The sequence below is a fragment of the Miscanthus floridulus genome, chromosome 3, assembly GCF_019320115.1.
Source record: "Miscanthus floridulus cultivar M001 chromosome 3, ASM1932011v1, whole genome shotgun sequence".
NCBI classification, from domain to species: domain Eukaryota; kingdom Viridiplantae; phylum Streptophyta; class Magnoliopsida; order Poales; family Poaceae; genus Miscanthus; species Miscanthus floridulus.
In genome coordinates, this window is record NC_089582.1 from 52,423,048 (window position 1) to 52,440,113 (window position 17,066).

The 17,066-nt window shown below is 43.6% G+C and overlaps 1 pseudogene; it reads left to right on the forward strand.

Moving 5' to 3' along the window:
• The window catches only part of LOC136545730 (uncharacterized), a 38,914-nt pseudogene extending 22,173 nt beyond the window's left edge, over positions 1-16,741 (forward strand).
• The last annotated feature ends 325 nt before the right edge of the window (positions 16,742-17,066 follow it).

A 17,066-nucleotide genomic window follows, 5' to 3' on the forward strand; every position in this document is an offset into this window, starting at 1 on the left:
TCAATTATTGGGCTGACTGCGGGACGACCGGACGCGTCCGGTTGCAGCCTGACCACCACATGTCCCTTTCAAATTGTTTAATCATTCGCACCCAATGGCTAATACTACATGATCAGACGCGCTGTTATAAAATGACTGGACGCGGGAGACGCAGCGTCCAGTCGAGTCCAGAGAGCTCCTAGAGCCGCTCTGGGCCGACCGGATGCGTCCGGTCACACCAGACCGGACGCGGGAGACGCAGCGTCTGGTCGAGTCCAGAGAGCTCCCAGAGCCGCTCTGGCCCGACCGGACGCGTCCGGTCACACCAGACCGAATGCTCCCAGAGTCCGATCAATTATTGCGCTGAAACCCCGAGACTTGCAGGTTCACGCTAGAAGCGTCCGGTGTGGCGACCGAACGCGTCCGGTCGCTATCTGCAATCCTGCTTCAGGATATATCACTTTGACCTGATGCTGAACAGTAACTCGTCAGCGTCCGGTCACTCCACTGAGCCGAAGTCCGATCACCTCGGTAACTCTGCCCGCGCCTGGCCAGAATACCAGACGTGTCTGGTATCGATATCGGACGCGTCCGGTCACGTCAGGAACATTGCCGCTGAGACAGTACCGGACGCGTTCGGTCACCCCGTGACCAGCGCGACTAACTCCTTTTCAACTCTATCTTCTTTACCCTTGCTCAAATGTGTCAACCACCAAGAGTATCACCTTGTGCACATGTGTTAGCATATTTTCACAAATGTTTTCAAGGGTGTTAGCACTCCACTAGATCCTAAATGCATATGCAATGAGTTAGAGCATCTAGTGGCACTTTGATAACTACATTTCGATACGAGTTTCACTCCTCTTAATGGTACGGCTATCAATCCTAAATGTGATCACACTTGCTAAGTGTCTCGATCACTTAAACCAAAAAGCTCCTATCAATTTCACCTTTGCCTTGAGCTTTTTGTTTTTCTCATTCTTCTTTTCCAAGTTCAAGCACTTGATCATCACCATGGCATCACCATCATCATGTCACGATCTTCATTTGCTTCGCCACTTGGAGTAGTGCTACCTATCTCATAATCACTTTGATAAACTAGGTTAACACTTAGGGTTTCATCAATTCACCAAAACCAAACTAGAGCTTTCACCGTTGGAGATGCTGACCAAGTCGGCTCAGCCGGCTGGGCCAGCCAGCACAACTCCAAAAACTTCTCTCAAGTGCTTTCTTATGGATTTCTCACTTGGGGTTGGTTTTGAGCACTTTTAGGTCACACTAGTATAATGTGTTGCATCCCTCTTGATAGTACGACAAGCCTAAACTCAAGAAATATAAATTCACAATTAATTCCACTTGAGCTTGTCATTCTTCAAATAATGTCGATTTATCAACTCAAACATTTGAGGGTTTCCAACACCATCCATGTTTTGAGTTGAGTTTCCTTGAGCTGTGACTTTGTGTTGATCAAACCATTTGATTAGAAATCCACATATCAACCAAAGTCACTCTTTCCAATTATTTGATCCTTCATATCAACATGATCTTTAAAGCTTGATTAGTACTTCGACTGAATGCAAGTACTTTCTTCTTCACCTTAGCTAGGTTCTTCGGTCGCTAAGCCATCGCTTGCCCTTCACCTTTGCTTAGTACCTCGAAACCTTTCCTTGCTATCTTCACTATCTTAAGCCATCAAGTCACATCTTGTTTTGAATCAACCATTACGCTCATAATATATTCTTTTGTATTAATCTATTCATCATATAGATCGATCAAGCTCCAAGAGTGAGACCATTCCATATACAAGCCTCTATGTCTCATATATAATAGATACATGGCAAGCTTGTCAAATCATTTTGATAATATGCCTCGGACTCATTTCTCATTTGTGTGTCATGTGCTTATATTTGAGCCTAAATTCAATACAACACACTTGGGACTAAATACCTGTGAAAGCCTGCAAGTCTCATGAAACATATTAGTCCCCTAATCATGTTGTCATTCAATCCACCAAAACCAACTTAGAGGCTAGATGCACTTACACCTGATAAAGTAAAACATATACTTATCACAAGTATCCTAAAATTATGTGTATAATGCTGTGACACGAAAGTGACACATACTTTGTTATAGTACTGAGAACCATTATATTCCCTTCTGTACTGTTCACAAAATTTGGTTCCTCCATTAATTTTCTCCAGTACAATTATATTGTTCTCAATTTTCATTCTTTGAAGTTTTATGCATACCCTTCATTGTATATTTTACATATAAAGTTGAATCATATTGCAGTGATAAAATCATTGTTATTAATGGGTGTGATATGAGAACTGATCAAGCTTGTAAGAACCTAACGACATGGTTAGCCATTCAGGGTCTCAGCGGTCAACCGTTCTCAGGTCCTGATATTGGTGGTTTTGCTGGAAATGCCACTCCAAAACTTTTTGGAAGATGGATGGGTACGGGTGCATTGTTTCCATTTTCACGTGGCCATCCGATAACCGGAAGTAATGACCATGAGCCATGGTCCTTCGGCAAAGAGGTATAGCTTTATGCTCCCTATGGTGCCACTCACACAACAGCACAAGCATGCACATAAACACTAACACAAACAACTATTTTATCACACTCAAACTATTCCATCAATCATTTAGTTGTAACCCCTATATGTTTTTCACACTTAGCCCTCAAACTAGAATCAAGACTCTTAGAACCATACCCTTGTTTTTAACGGGCAGATTCGCCAAGACTACTTAGTCAAAGCCATCTCAATAAATAATGCAAATCACAATTAACCATGCCAATAAATGCAGGTCATGACTACATCTTCGCAGGCAAAACACCCAGGCGAATTAAGTGTGAAGTAGTACTTTGTATTAACTAGGGAATTAAGTGTGAAGCATTACTTTGTATTAACACTTTTTTGTGTGTTTGAGGGGTAGGGTGGGTTGGGGGCGATAAATGGTGTTGGTGGACAAACAAAATAATTCAAGTGACTAAATGGACTTCTCATGAAACAAAAATGAAGAGAATAATGTTATGTGCAATTCAATGTCTTCCACTAGAAAGTGGGAATATATTAATACCTTTTCAATATAACTTAATATAGCATATATACCCTCTTTTGCCTGTATTAACCAAGCTATTATTGTATTTCCATTCCTCTTCATTATATCCTAAAGTAGTATATATGTTCTCAACATGATAGAAACTATTTTTTCGTATTTTTATTCCTAACGAATGATATTTTTTATGGCAGTAGGGGTCAAGTAAATCATCTCTATAAAAAGAGATAACTGTGTATATTAGTTACATCAGGCAAGAACTCTAAAAGTAGTGAGTGCCTCTAGAGGAGAGTGGCTAACCCGCTACCAATCAAATTCATATCATTTAGTATCAGAGCCAAATCATGATGGAACATGTTCAGTTGCTAAACCGTTCCTTGCTGCTTATAGCTATTTTAAACGCTAGTGTTGTTGATACACAGCCTACACCAAAACTCGAGGACTTGAAGGGGTGGAATAATGTTATACAAAGAAGGCTATCTAGTATTCATCTTTTTTCTTTTATCAAGATAGCATTGGCTAATTGAAAAACTTTGTATGTATTGCAGTGTGAGGAAGTTTGTCGCCTTGCGCTACTAAGACGGTACCGGCTACTACCACATATCTACACTCTCTTTTACCATTCACATACAAAAGGGTATTCCCGTTGCTACTCCAGTTTTCTTTGCTGGTAATTATTTCTGTCACTTTATATCGTCCAATTTTAAGTTGGTTTCAATGCTTGTAGTTTGAAGGAAGAATGAAGGTGTGTGGCAAGCTGTTGCCTCATTTCTTTTGCTATCTGACCTTTATAAAATATATTTACATCCTTCTTAGCTGGAGACTGTGTTTGATGGGTTAAATAACATATGTTCTTCCCAGATGCAGTTTACTACAAATATTATGCCGCATTCCTTTTTTTTGTAGACCCACAAGACATTGATGTAAGGAAAGTTGAGACTTCCTTTCTTCTCGGGCCACTCTTAGTCTGTGCAAGGTAAAATCTTCACATCAATGACTCGACAAAGTTTTTTCTTAACCTTTCTTCTTGAGACCCATGATCTTCTTTGTATTGGTGTTCATTCGCTTTAATGTAGCTATATATGTGCCAGTTCTTCAGTGGATGTTTTTTGTGTTAGAAATGATTTTGCACCATCAATTGGAAATTGCTCAATTATCTTTCATCAAATATATAGATGAAAAGATGCCAAAAATCCAGTGTTATTCTTTTGAATCTTTCTCTATGCTTTGGTATCTTTAATCTTTCTGGTCTTTAATTTGCAGCACTGTATCTAATAAAGGAGCTCATGAATGTGCACATAAACTACCAAAGGGCATATGGCTGCCTTTTGATTTTGTGGATTCACACCCTGTAAGTTGGTTTTTAAACTCCTGGTCCATGGACATCAATTCTATTCCAATACTTATTTACGAATGGGCAATTGTGCAGGATTTGCCAGTGCTGTATTTACAAGGTGGAGCGATTCTCCCTGTAGGTCTTCCTATTCAGCATGTTGGGGAGACAAGCTTGGAGGATGATCTGTCACTAATTATTGCATTGGATGAAAATGGTATGCAACTTCTCATTCTCTGAATTATCAATGTTGGTGATTTCCTTTAAGGCAACATTTGGATAAAGGGAAATGAGGGGTGCGATGAGGATATGTGGGTTGGGAAATATTTGAGACCATGTTTGCTTTTATGGAAAGGGAAAATAGAAGGGTTTGAGAATGGGTTGCAAAGGGGTCTTATCCCACTCAACAAAACCAAGTAAGGGAGATGGGCCGATTGTGAAATGGGGACCGGATATGATTTGCCCTGCCCCACCCCCCATCAGAGTGGCCCTTTGCCCCCATCTAGCCATCAACCACATCTTCTTGAGCCCTCTTTGTTCAGTCATTTGTGAGCGGCGCTTGGGCCATCGCTGTCTTCTGAATCCACCCAAGGAAGCCATAGTGACCTGGTCAGCTAATCTTTATTTAGCTAGATCTTTGGTTGTTGTTGTTTCTTCCTCATTTGTTTCTTTTCTACACATTGTTGTGCTATCTTGCTTGACTAGAGAGCACGGATGGAGATAGAGAGATTCTTAGAATGCAAAAAGATTTATGGTTATATCGGTTTATCTAGCAAAATAGACATTATTTTAGCTTTGTTCCAATGAGGGGGTATTTTGGTCATAAAAAGTTGTATCTCTATCCTAAACCAGTGCATACCAAACATTGGAAAAAGGATAAGTCCTCATATCCTTAACCCAATCCTGCAGCATGCCCCGCCACATTTCCCTATATCAAACCCAGGTTATATCCAAACACCAAGTGTCAATATTATTAGAGTATATGGCATGGATCCCAAAGTATCTGGTTGTTATGGCAAGATAGGATTAGCTTCCATCTCTACTATATAAAAGATTGCTTGAGATCCAAGCCACCATGTACTCTATATAAACAACATACATGACTCAATACAGATCATTTCATATTCTTACATGGTATAGAGATGGTGTTGTGTTCTTGAGCCACAACATCTATGCTTTCGTATTGCAACACCAAGGAGGAGGGGTTGATCTCCAAAATCTTCACTGGGAGTTGCGCACCCGTAGTTTAGTATTGTATCACTGATTTATAGGTCGGCCACTGTCGGGATTGTAACCCCGAGGTGTCTCAAGGCACCGATTAGTGAGCAAGCCAAGCGGCCCGCAAGACATTAGCTAGCGAAGGCCCAAACGACTGAGGCCTAGCTAGGCCAAGCGAACCAAGCCAGAAGTCAAGGTCAGGGTCGACCACGACCCCTCCCTTTTGCCGTAGTCGCACGTCACTCGATGGGCGCATGACCTTTCCACTGTACCGACCCCTAGGAGGGATGGGGAGAGGTCGAGCCTAACCAAACACGCCTGCTCTAACAAGAGCAAGCATGCCACACTGACCCCGCAAGGACCGAGGGGACAGCAGTCACCTCGGCCCGGTCAGACACCATCCCTACGCCACGTCGCATCGACGAGACAACACCGCACGACGGTGGTAATGGGTACGATACCAACCATCCAAATATAGACTGAGTACACGCGTGTACGATCCCACCCACTACAAGATGGGATCCGCGACAAGGGACTCGATGAAAAGGCCATCTAGACCGGTAGAGTGCCCTGACCCCGATGATCGGGGTCGTGGCTCTCTGTCCAGTAAAGCCACCAGAAGAACGATGACCCGGGGTGGTTACCTACTTTGGGTACGACACCCCTGGGAACTAGTAGACGATGACGAAGGCCACGACAGACACCGCGTTGCATAGGACAGCTAACGAACCGCCATCGAGGCTATAGTGCCGCCACGACCGGTACAATAGCGCCATGTCACATCCTACCGCAACGAGGCCAGAAGACGATGACGATAGCCACGACTGAACGTGCACCAGGAGACGGTGTAGCTTGCAAGCCTTGTTAGTTAGGCCCTCCCTCGGGCTCTCGACCCTTCCGTTGGGAGAACCTCCTCTTTGTATAAGCCCTGGCCCCAGACTCTATATAAGGGCAGCTACACCCATCTCGGGGATGATTCACATCCTCTACCATTCTATTCCTTCACCATTGTAGTAGGGGCTCCTGGAGCTTCTCTTCGGGCAGCCCTCCGTCTAGCATAGGTCCTTCCATCTCTTCCACCTTTCTTGCACCCCTATTGTAAGAACTTTAGAGCATTCAAGCGAGGAACACACACTCGATCATCTCTGAGACTAGACATAGGGCTCTGGCCTGAACTAGTATAAATCCTCATGTCTATTGGATGCTACCATCGTCTTCCTAGAGCAGCGCGACAATTGTATAAATTTACTAGTCCATTTTACAACAAACCGACAGTTGGCGCACTAGGTAGGGGACAGTCGCGCACTCTCGTCTGTTGAGAAGGAAGCGATGGCTCCTCGCATTGCCGGTGAACTCGCTGGTGGAATGGCCCACGACGGCCACATCCGCCGCAGAAACTACGAATTCACCAGCATCAAAGGGCCAGCACCCGTGACCACCCGTGGCTACGACCCAAACCTCTGCCATAGAGATTCGGGACATGTAGCCCGCAATGGACACACTCTTGGAACTGCCTCTGATGGCAGCATCCTGGAGTTCACCTACCCAGAGGGGCCAGTACCCTCGCTCACCGAGGGAACTCCTTCCTACATTGCTTCTCAGTCATCCTGTTCGCACATCTTCTTCGTGGTTCGTTATCACTGCCTGCATCTACATCGTCGTCCCTTGTGCATGGATGACCATTCTGTGACCCTTGCTCATCACCTGTCTTCACTAGGTTTTCATCAAGCTGTTTGAGTTCTTTGTTACTAACATTGATCACTACTATCGTTGCCTACCTTGCGTCAGGACTGCTCGCCTTCGAGCAAGATCATCCACCCGGATTGCTCGCTTGAGCATGCACTGCTTCTTCTACATCCAGCACAACCTCGTCCCCAATGTTGTTGTCTCTAGCAAACCCGACGCGTACCTTGTTAGGGCCCTCTCCCTAGTATGTTTGGTATTAGAAACATTGGTGCATACCTTCGTCCCTGACACGTAGCTGAGTCTAGCAAACTTGACACACGCCTTAGCCTTGGTGCCATTACTGTATCGACTTCAACATTCACCCTCCCATCCCATTTGTCTCCATTGCTTCGCCATCTTTGTCTACGTCCTCGACAGCATTGACAGTTGGCATTGTCCCCTTCCATGACGACTGCCTGGACGTGTCTCCATCATCACCATGATGCCTCTTTTGTGTCCATAGCTCCATGTGCTACTTCCTCGACATTAGCTACCTCAACTGCTATGTTAACTATGATTATCTCTAGTATGACATCCTCGACCACGGCTAATCCACCCTCACGCTTGGCTATCTAGGGCACAACGGGCTACTGCCTAGCTTGAGTAAATCTTGTCAGCTTCCACTCTAGCCACAACGTCCACTACGCATCGAGCATTATGACTACATGGGGAGGTCAGCTAGATGGCTTACAACATTCAGCTTCTTCTCTAGTCTAACCATCTACGTCGCTCCCATTGTGACTGCAGGAATGTCAGAGTATATTGGGATATCTCCAGATATGATAGAAGGTAGATTAGGATTGCCTAACCCTTATGTCTAAGGAAGGTTTCTTGCCCCCTAAACAATGCACTCCTATATATCCGGCCACGAGCCTCAACAATATAATCGACAATTCCACACAATATTCCTCCTACAAATACGTCATATGTCATTGAATGGATACGATAACAAAATTCGATCAGCACATTAATTTATGTTTCCATGTTATATTGTTTTTATGTTTTATTTAGTTAAGCCTTTATTTGTGTTTTTAGGATACTGATTTTTTATGTTGTCTCAAAATTGTGTGCATAATATCTGCCAATGGTTTGGCTTGTTTTATAGGTAAAGCTGAAGGTGTCCTCTTTGAAGATGTTGGAGATGGATATGGATTCACACATGGAGACTATCTTTTGACATATTATATTGCTGAATTCCACTCATCGGTGGTTACTGTCAAAGTCTTCAAATCTGAAGGGTCATGGAAGAGACCAAAACGAAATTTAAAATTAAATATATTGCTTGGTGAAGGTGCTATGGTATATGTCTATTGCCTTTCATTCTTTTTTTCACTCAAGAACCAAACTTATCTGTAACACAATTTTTTTTCATCCAGATAAGCACAGATGGTGTTGATGGTGAAGAAATACACCTTACAATGCCTTCTGAATCTGAAGTGTCCAGCTTAGTTGTGTTGTACACAATCGTGCCTCTAAACCGTAGATCATGGGTAGGCTTCTTACTTAGATGGGGAAACAGTTGATGTACCTTGGTCTAGGTCACCATTCGGTCCATGGACGCCGGTGTCATGACAGCTCCACCATAGTGGTGAGAAGGCGAGGTCTAGTGGCCCAGTGGTGACACTACAGGGGCGATGTAGAGGTGACGGCGGAGTTAGTGGGGCTTCCCGTCACTGGCATCACACACTTTAGATCGGAATAGGTTTTTCTATGGGTGGTTACAGCGGCTCCGGTTAATCTCATAGTCCAAGCCTTGATCCCCACCTCTCTTTATATAGTGCTGTGCGACAGGGGCCCACCAACCATATTAGGGTTGGGCGCCCCCGATCAGGGTGCAGATCCAAGGGCCCAATAGGCCATTGGGCCTATTGGTGGAGATCAACTAATATTCTCCCCCTTGATCTCTTTCCATCTTTTACTTTCATATCATTTACTTTTGTTTATTCTATTACAGATTAGCGCATAGAGCATGTCTCATCGTCACGGTCCATTGCCGATAGATTTAACAGCTACAACACACCACTATGTTCTGAAATAGATACTTATCTTTGGGCCTTCTTTTGTCGAGGAATTACAGGCTTTCCCTTAAACCCATGCTAGCTACATGTTCTCTGAACACGTTGGGTGGCAAGCCTTTTGTAAGCGGATCCACGAGCATCTTTTCTGTACTTATATGCTCAAGACTTATGACATGATCCCGGATTTTATCTTTCACAACATAATACTTTATGTTAATGTGTTTGGCAACACCACTTGACTTATTGTTGTGAGCATACTGTACTGCTGAATTATCATCGTAGTATTACTTAAGTGGTCTATAGATGTCGTCAACCACCTTCAAACCGAGTATGAACTTCTTTAGCCAGTTCACCTGCCCCGTTGCCTCATAACACGCTACAAACCATCATACATTGTGGATGATGTAGTGACGGTTTGTTTTGAGCTTTTCCATGAAATAGCTCCCCTTGCGAGAGTGAATACATATCCAGACGTGGATTTTCTATCATCTCCCGCATAATCAGAATCTGAATATCCCACTATATGGAGTGAATCAGATCTTCTATACGTCATCATGAGGCCTTTAGTTCCTTGCAAATAACGCAAGACTTTCTTTTCTAATTTCTAGTGTTCTGTTCCAAGATTGCTCTGGAATCTGCCAAGTAACCTGGTAACAAATGCCAAGTCAGGGCGCGTACATGCTTGAGCATATTGCAAGCTTCCGACAGCTGAAGCATATGAAACCACTTTCATTTGATCGATCTCATATTGGTTCCTAGGGCATTTAAAATCCCCATATCTGTCGCCCTTGACTATAGGAGCAGGCGACGGACTACATTTGTGCATACAGAATTTCTTTAAGATCTTTTCTATGTATGCCTTTTGTGACAGTCCTTATACCCCTTTACTTCTATCTCGGTGAATCTCGATCCCTAGAACGAACGAAGCTTCACCAAGATCTTTCATATCAAATTTTGAGGACAAAACTTCTTTGTCTCCAGTAATAGACTGACATCACTACTAGCAAGTAAGATATCATCCATATACAGGACAAGGAAGATAAACTTCCCATTCTTAAACTTTGCATAGACACAATTGTCCTCTACATTCTCTTTAAAACCCAAAATTCCTTATTGTCTGATCAAACTTCAAGTACCACTGTCTTGAAGCTTGTTTTAATCCATAAATGGATTTCTTTAGGCGGCATCCCATTCGTTCTTTTCCTTCCATGACAAAACCTTTTGGTTGTGCCATGTAAACACTTTCCTCGAAGTCGCTATTGAAAAATGTCGTCTTTACATCCATCTGATGTAATTCTAAATCGTAATGTGCCACTAATGCCATTATGATTCTGAAGGAATCCTTACATGAGACTAGAGAAAAGATCTCATTGTAATCAATCCCTTCTCTTTGCGTAAAGCCTTTTGCCACAAGTCGCGCTTTATATCTCTCTATATTCCCTTGAGAGTCAAGTTTTGTTTTGTAGACCCATTTATAGCCTACTGTTTTGGCTCCTTTAGGAATTATTTCCAAGTCCCAAACTTTATTGGCATTCATAGATTTTATTTCATCTTCCATGGCCTCGAGCCACTTTGATGAATGATCACTTCTCATGGCTTCTTCAAATGAGGTGGGATCATCCTCCATTTGAAATTCCTCAGTGTTGTACACTTCATAGTCAGTAGGAATAGCTGATTTTCTAACTCTTTGAGACCTTCTAGGGGCCTCCACATTTGGCACATCTTCTGTTTGAGGCTGTTGTTGCTCCACCTCATTTGTGGCAATAGGTTCTATAGGATCATGAAGAATAGGTTCCTGATCATCATTCATTGGTGCCACAGGCAGAACAACAACAGGTGTTGGCACCACAGTATCTTGCACTGTTGGTGTAGCGACAGCAGGTAGTGAGAAAAATGGCTCATGAATCATCGGAGTGGGCACATACACCCGCTTCTCTTCAAGATCAATTTCTCGAGCTACCATGCTCCCCCTCATCATTTCATCCTCTAGGAAGACTGCGTGTCTCGTTTCTATAAACTTTGTATGTCTGTCTGGACAGTAGAAACAAAAATCTTTTGACTTTTCTAGGTAGCCAATGAAATGGCAACTTACTGTTTTTGGATCTAGCTTCCCAATGTTTGGGTTAAATACTTTAGCCTCAGCAGGGCTCCCCCACACACGTAAATGGTTTAGTGAGGGTACTCTTCCTGTTCACAACTCATACGGTGTTTTGGGCACCGACTTACTTGGTACTCTATTGAGAATATGAATGGCGGTTTTTAATGCCTCCATCCACAGGCTCAACTGTAAGGTGGAGTAACTTATCATACTGCGCACCATATTCATCAGGGTACAATTGCGTCTTTCAGCTACTCCATTCTGCTGAGGTTCGCCCGGTGTAGAATACTAGGCTACTTTGACATTCTCTTGTAAGAACCTTGCAAAAGGTCTAGGAACTTGGCCATATGGGGTGTGCCGACCGTAGTACTCTCCCCCACAGTCGGACCTGACTATCTTAATCTTTAAATTACGTTGGTTTTTAACTTTTGCCTTAAATATCTACATTTATCCAATGCTTATGTTCTTTCTTTGATTGGATAAATGTAGACATAACGGGAGTAATCATCTGTGAATATTATGAACGAATCATTACCATCCACACTCTTTACAGGAAACTGACCACAGATGTTTGTATGAATAATCTATAAAATTCCTGCGCTTCGTTTGACATCTTTCTTAATTTTCTTTACATACTTTTCTTTATGCATTCTCTGCATTGTTCTAAATCTGAGAGCTCTAATGGAGGAAGAATATTATTATTAACTAGTCTTTCTATTCTCCCCCTCGAAAATATGGCCTAAACGATAATGCCATAATTTCTACGACGCATCGTGAGCTCTCTTATGCCACTATTTCCAGAGTGACTCTCTGTCACCAGCTGCTTTATCAGCTAGGTAGCATATGTCTTTGAAGAGCTAGTGAACTGACTCTTTATTTTATCGAGGTACTCGGTGATCATGTCACACTCTGGTATTGAGCCCATAATTGCAGGCTCAATCGTGTTCTTTATCACAGCCAAATATTTCTTGTTGGCAGTGATCCACTTCCTATGCACAAGGTCGTAGGACATCTTTTGGGATTCAAAATCTCTCTCTTTAGTTGCCTAAGCGGCATCAGCCTCGTTTGTCTCTCTCACCGGTGCCACAGGATCAGTGGGACACAGTGAGGTGACTACCCAGTCCATCTTAGCCAAGATGAAAACCAGGTTAAACCTTTTCTTAACATAAAAATAACACCTTTTGCATGCCTTGATTCCAACGTTGGTCAAAAACAAAACATACAACTGTTCTTATACATCAATTCTACATTATCGTTGGGCAGAAATAGAATTAATGCATAAATCATTAAAATTTACATTTGTTCTTATACACTAATTCTACATCACCGTTGGGCAGAAATAGAATTAATGCATAAATCATTAAAATTTACATATGTTCTTATACACTAATTCTACATCACCGTTGGATAGAAATAGAATTAATGTATAAATCATTAAAATCACGATATTGTTATTAACAACGTTAGTCAAAAAATAACAACATCATAATCAAGTCAAAATCTCTTTTTCTCCAATTAAATATCACGTTGGTTTTAAAAATAACTGGAGAATAAACAATTTCTTTAGCAGCGAAAACATGAAAAAATTCATTGTCTATTTTTCAGAAGCTTTTCTAGTTCATATCTACTTTCTAGAAAAAATAACACGTTGGTGTACTTTTACTAGAAATTTTAAACCTTTGAAATTCATCAAAATTCATTCAAATCAGATTCTGAAATTAAATAAAACAAAAAATTGCTTTTCTATTCATTTTGGCCCGGCCTATAGAAATAGTAACCGGCCAGCACATCATCAGCATCGCGCGCGGCCCAGCACAGCTCCGCCGCCGCCCAGGCCCAGCACGCCTAGGTGCCAGCCCACGATCGCATTCACGCGCGCTCGCCCGCGCCCAGGCCGCAACCTGGGCCTGGGCCGGGAAAGTGGCCTGGCGCTCGCGCCCGCCTGGGGCGAAAGCTGGCCCGACCGCCCGCAGCCGCTCGATCAAGATCGACGGCTCAGCTACTTTTTCGCACGAACAAAAACCCCTAGCCGCAGCCGGCTCCCCAAACCCTAGTTCATTTGCTTCATTCCCTTGCTTTCCTCCTCAGCGGCGCAGTCAGAGGAGAGACGAAGCAGCGCAGCAGTGCCGCCGCCAGTCCGCTTCGGCTCTCCCCGCACCCCAGAGAGCGAGCGTAGAGAGCGAACGGCCATGGCGCCGTCGCCGGCCCCCTCGCCGGCGCGTGTGCTCCCCAACGGGTGAGCTCGCCGCCGTCGAACGGCCTGGCGGCGGTGCCCTATCACGCTCGTGAGGGCCGTGCCCTAGCGGCAGCGGCGCCTGTACATCCCGCGCGACGGCGGTGTCGGCAGCGGCGAGATAGGCCTCTCCCCTTCCCTTTCTTCTTCCCCTTCCCCATCTTTTGGGTTTGGATTCTCGTTTGTTCTTCTCGGATTCAACCGATTTGGGGATTTAGGGTTAGGGTTTCTTTTCCCGATTCGATTCGTTCGATTCGGTTCATCTTTTCATTTGATTTCTTTTATTTTCTATTTATACCGAATCAATCTTTTTCCCCTTCTTCATGCGAGTTAGGGTTAGGGTTCGGTTGAACCCGATTCAGTTTTTCTCTCGGTTTTGATTCGAGATCGGGATGGGGATTCGTTCTTGGGTTAGGGTTCGACTGACTGGAGTCACTATTCTTCTTTCCCAGCGAGTTCTTCGTGAGTTTGAGCTCGGATTCGGGTTCTTCTTGAAGCCGAGTCCTTCTTCTTCTTATTCCTTTCCTCAGATCCGAACGGGGTCAATTCTTTTCTTGCTGTGCGCCGGCGAGGACGGCGGTGCGGCACCTTTCCCCGCGCGGTGGCGGTGGTGACCGGGAGTTCCGTGACGTCCGCCACCTCCGGTCTCTTTTCAATTTGCTTTTACCCAGTTAGGGTTAGGGTTACACACTGGCAACCTGTCTCTGATACCAATGTTGTACACAATCGTGCCTCTAAACCGTAGATCATGGGTAGGCTTCTTACTTAGATGGGGAAACAGTTGATGTACCTTGGTTTAGGTCACCATTCGGTCCATAGATGCCGGTGTCGTGATAGCTCCACCGTAGTGGTGAGAAGGCGAGGTCCAGTGGCCCGGTGGTGACACTGCAGGGGCGATGCAGAGGTGACGGCGGAGTCGGTGGGGCTTCCCGTCGCTGGCAGCACACACTTTAGATCGGATTAGGTTTCTCTGTGGGTGGTTACAGCGGCTCCGGTTAATCTCATAGTCCGAGCCTTGATCCCCACCTCTCATTATATAGTGCTGTGCGACAGAGGTCCACCAACCATATTAGGGTTGGGCGCCCCCGATCAGGGCGTAGATCCAAGGGCCCTGGGCCTATTGGGGGAGATCAACTAACAAGTTGCAACTAGCAAACTTGAGCACAACGAACGAATGGGTAATTGTCCTACCACTTGTTTATGTTTATGCTGTTTTAGACATAGAAGCAAAGATTTGTCATTTCCATAGTTTTTAAACACGTTACAAAAGAGATACCACAGCTTTAATTGTCTGAGCTTGTCTCATACTGCCACATTACGACGGTTGTACAGAGATGATTCAGCCTATACCTGATATTGATGAGCCATCAGGGCAGGAAGGTGCTGAGCTATCAAAAATACCTGTTGATTTGAAGAGTAGAGGCTGGTCCCTTAAGATTGTTCCATGGATTGGAGGCCATATTATCTCGATGACCCATCTTCCTTCTGGTATGTTTCACAATCACCTGTGCAAATTGTAATATATTCTAATAATTTTTTTTATCTTAGCAATAGAGACATACTTGTTCATTTTTCTGATACGTACTTTTCCTGACATACTTTAAAATCCATCTATGTTCTTTGCGAGGGTTTTGTACTTGTACATCGTTTCGTCATGCAAATGCATTATGAATAGATCATGTTAATTTATTATTAGTTTTGAGTATCACTTGTTAATTATTGTCTAGCATAGCTTGGGTACAATTTATCATTGATATTTGCATATTCCCATTGGCTTCACAGCAGGATTGAGATAAATGGTTATCAAGAATACAGTGGGACTGAAATTATGTCTGCTGGCTGCACAGAAGAATACAAAGTCATCAGGTAACTGAAATAGTCATTTCAGACTAATTGCTTGTGTGGCTATTTGTTGCCTGTTACATTGCATATTTCTTGTCTAGTTCCAGTTTTGTCCACTAAGTAACTTTAAGTTCAAAAAAACTATAGGAGGTATCTTGAACAGTCTGGAGAGGATGAATCTATTTGTATGGAAGGAGACATTGGTGGTGGTCTGGTTCTCCAACGCCAGATATCTATTTTGAAGGACAACCCAAAGATTGTTCAGATCGACTCTAGCATTCAGGCAAGAAGTGTAGGAGTTGGTTCTGGTGGGTTTTCAAGGTGAGGGCGCTTCTTCCTCTCAGTCTCTGCCTCTTCCTATGCTCCTTACTGTTGTTTATGGACTTGAGGAATTACAGAACAAAGATGACACCAGAAACAGATCGCTTCTCTTATAATCCGTCTTTTTCAGCTTATTTTTTCAGCCGGAGCAGTGTTTTTCTCTCACAACAAATCAGCAAGAACAGTGTTTTGGCTTGTTTTTTCAGCGAAGCGAACGGGGCCAGAACATTAAGCATGAGTAGTTTTTTTTTCAAACAGTTCAATTGATTCTTTCAAGAATATATTTTGAAACACTGAATTCTGTTTTTACTGTGAAGGTTGGTCTGTTTACGAGTTCATCCTACATTCACCCTGCTACACCCAACTGTGGTAGTGGTTGCTTTCACGGCCATCAATGGTTCAAAAGAAGAGATCTCCCCGGAGGCAGGAGAAATAACATTCGAGGGAGACCTCAGACCCAACGGTAAGTTACCCTGTGCTGCACAATTTGAAGACCCTTACCTTTGCCCATCTCTGTTAACTCACTTTTGGCAAATTCTCAGGTGAATGGATGCTAGTGGACAAGTGTGTCAGGCTGAGCTTGGTGAATCGGTTTAATCCCAGGGAGGTCAGCAAATGCTTTGTGCACTGGGGAACTGGTGGTGTGAACATGGAGCTCTGGTCAGAGGAAAGACCAGTGTCTAACGAGACGCCGTTGAGGATTTGCCACCAGTATGAGGTGCGGCAAACAAGCTAAACACTGCCCGGACAGCAGAAATTAAAGTACCAATTTGGAGGATGCTTCTTGCTTCAGTTCAGACTTGCACGCGTTTGTCTTTGTGTAACGGTCGCGCACCAAAACATCTTTCATGGTATTTTTGAGTCGTGTCAGTCGCCCTATTGGACGACGTTGGGTCTGCTAAAACATGGTTTCTCTGCAATCACTGCATCATACTGTTCACGACGGGCATAAATAAATCTGTGGTACTCACTGCCTACCACGAACCGACCTTAGACGCTTAATATTTCTCTCCAGTTCATTCTCATCTTTAGCCTTAGGGCTTGGCTCCAACAAGATAGTGTTGGCTTCCTGTAATTTTCTTCAGAGATATTTCCTTCGGGCATGTCAGCACTAACCCAGAACACTTTCATGCCCTGAAATCATAGGGTGGCCTTGACTAGCCACCTCTTAAAATGCACACCGGAAAAAAAAAATCAGCCTCGGCGTAATTAATTTAGGAAAAGGCCTACAATA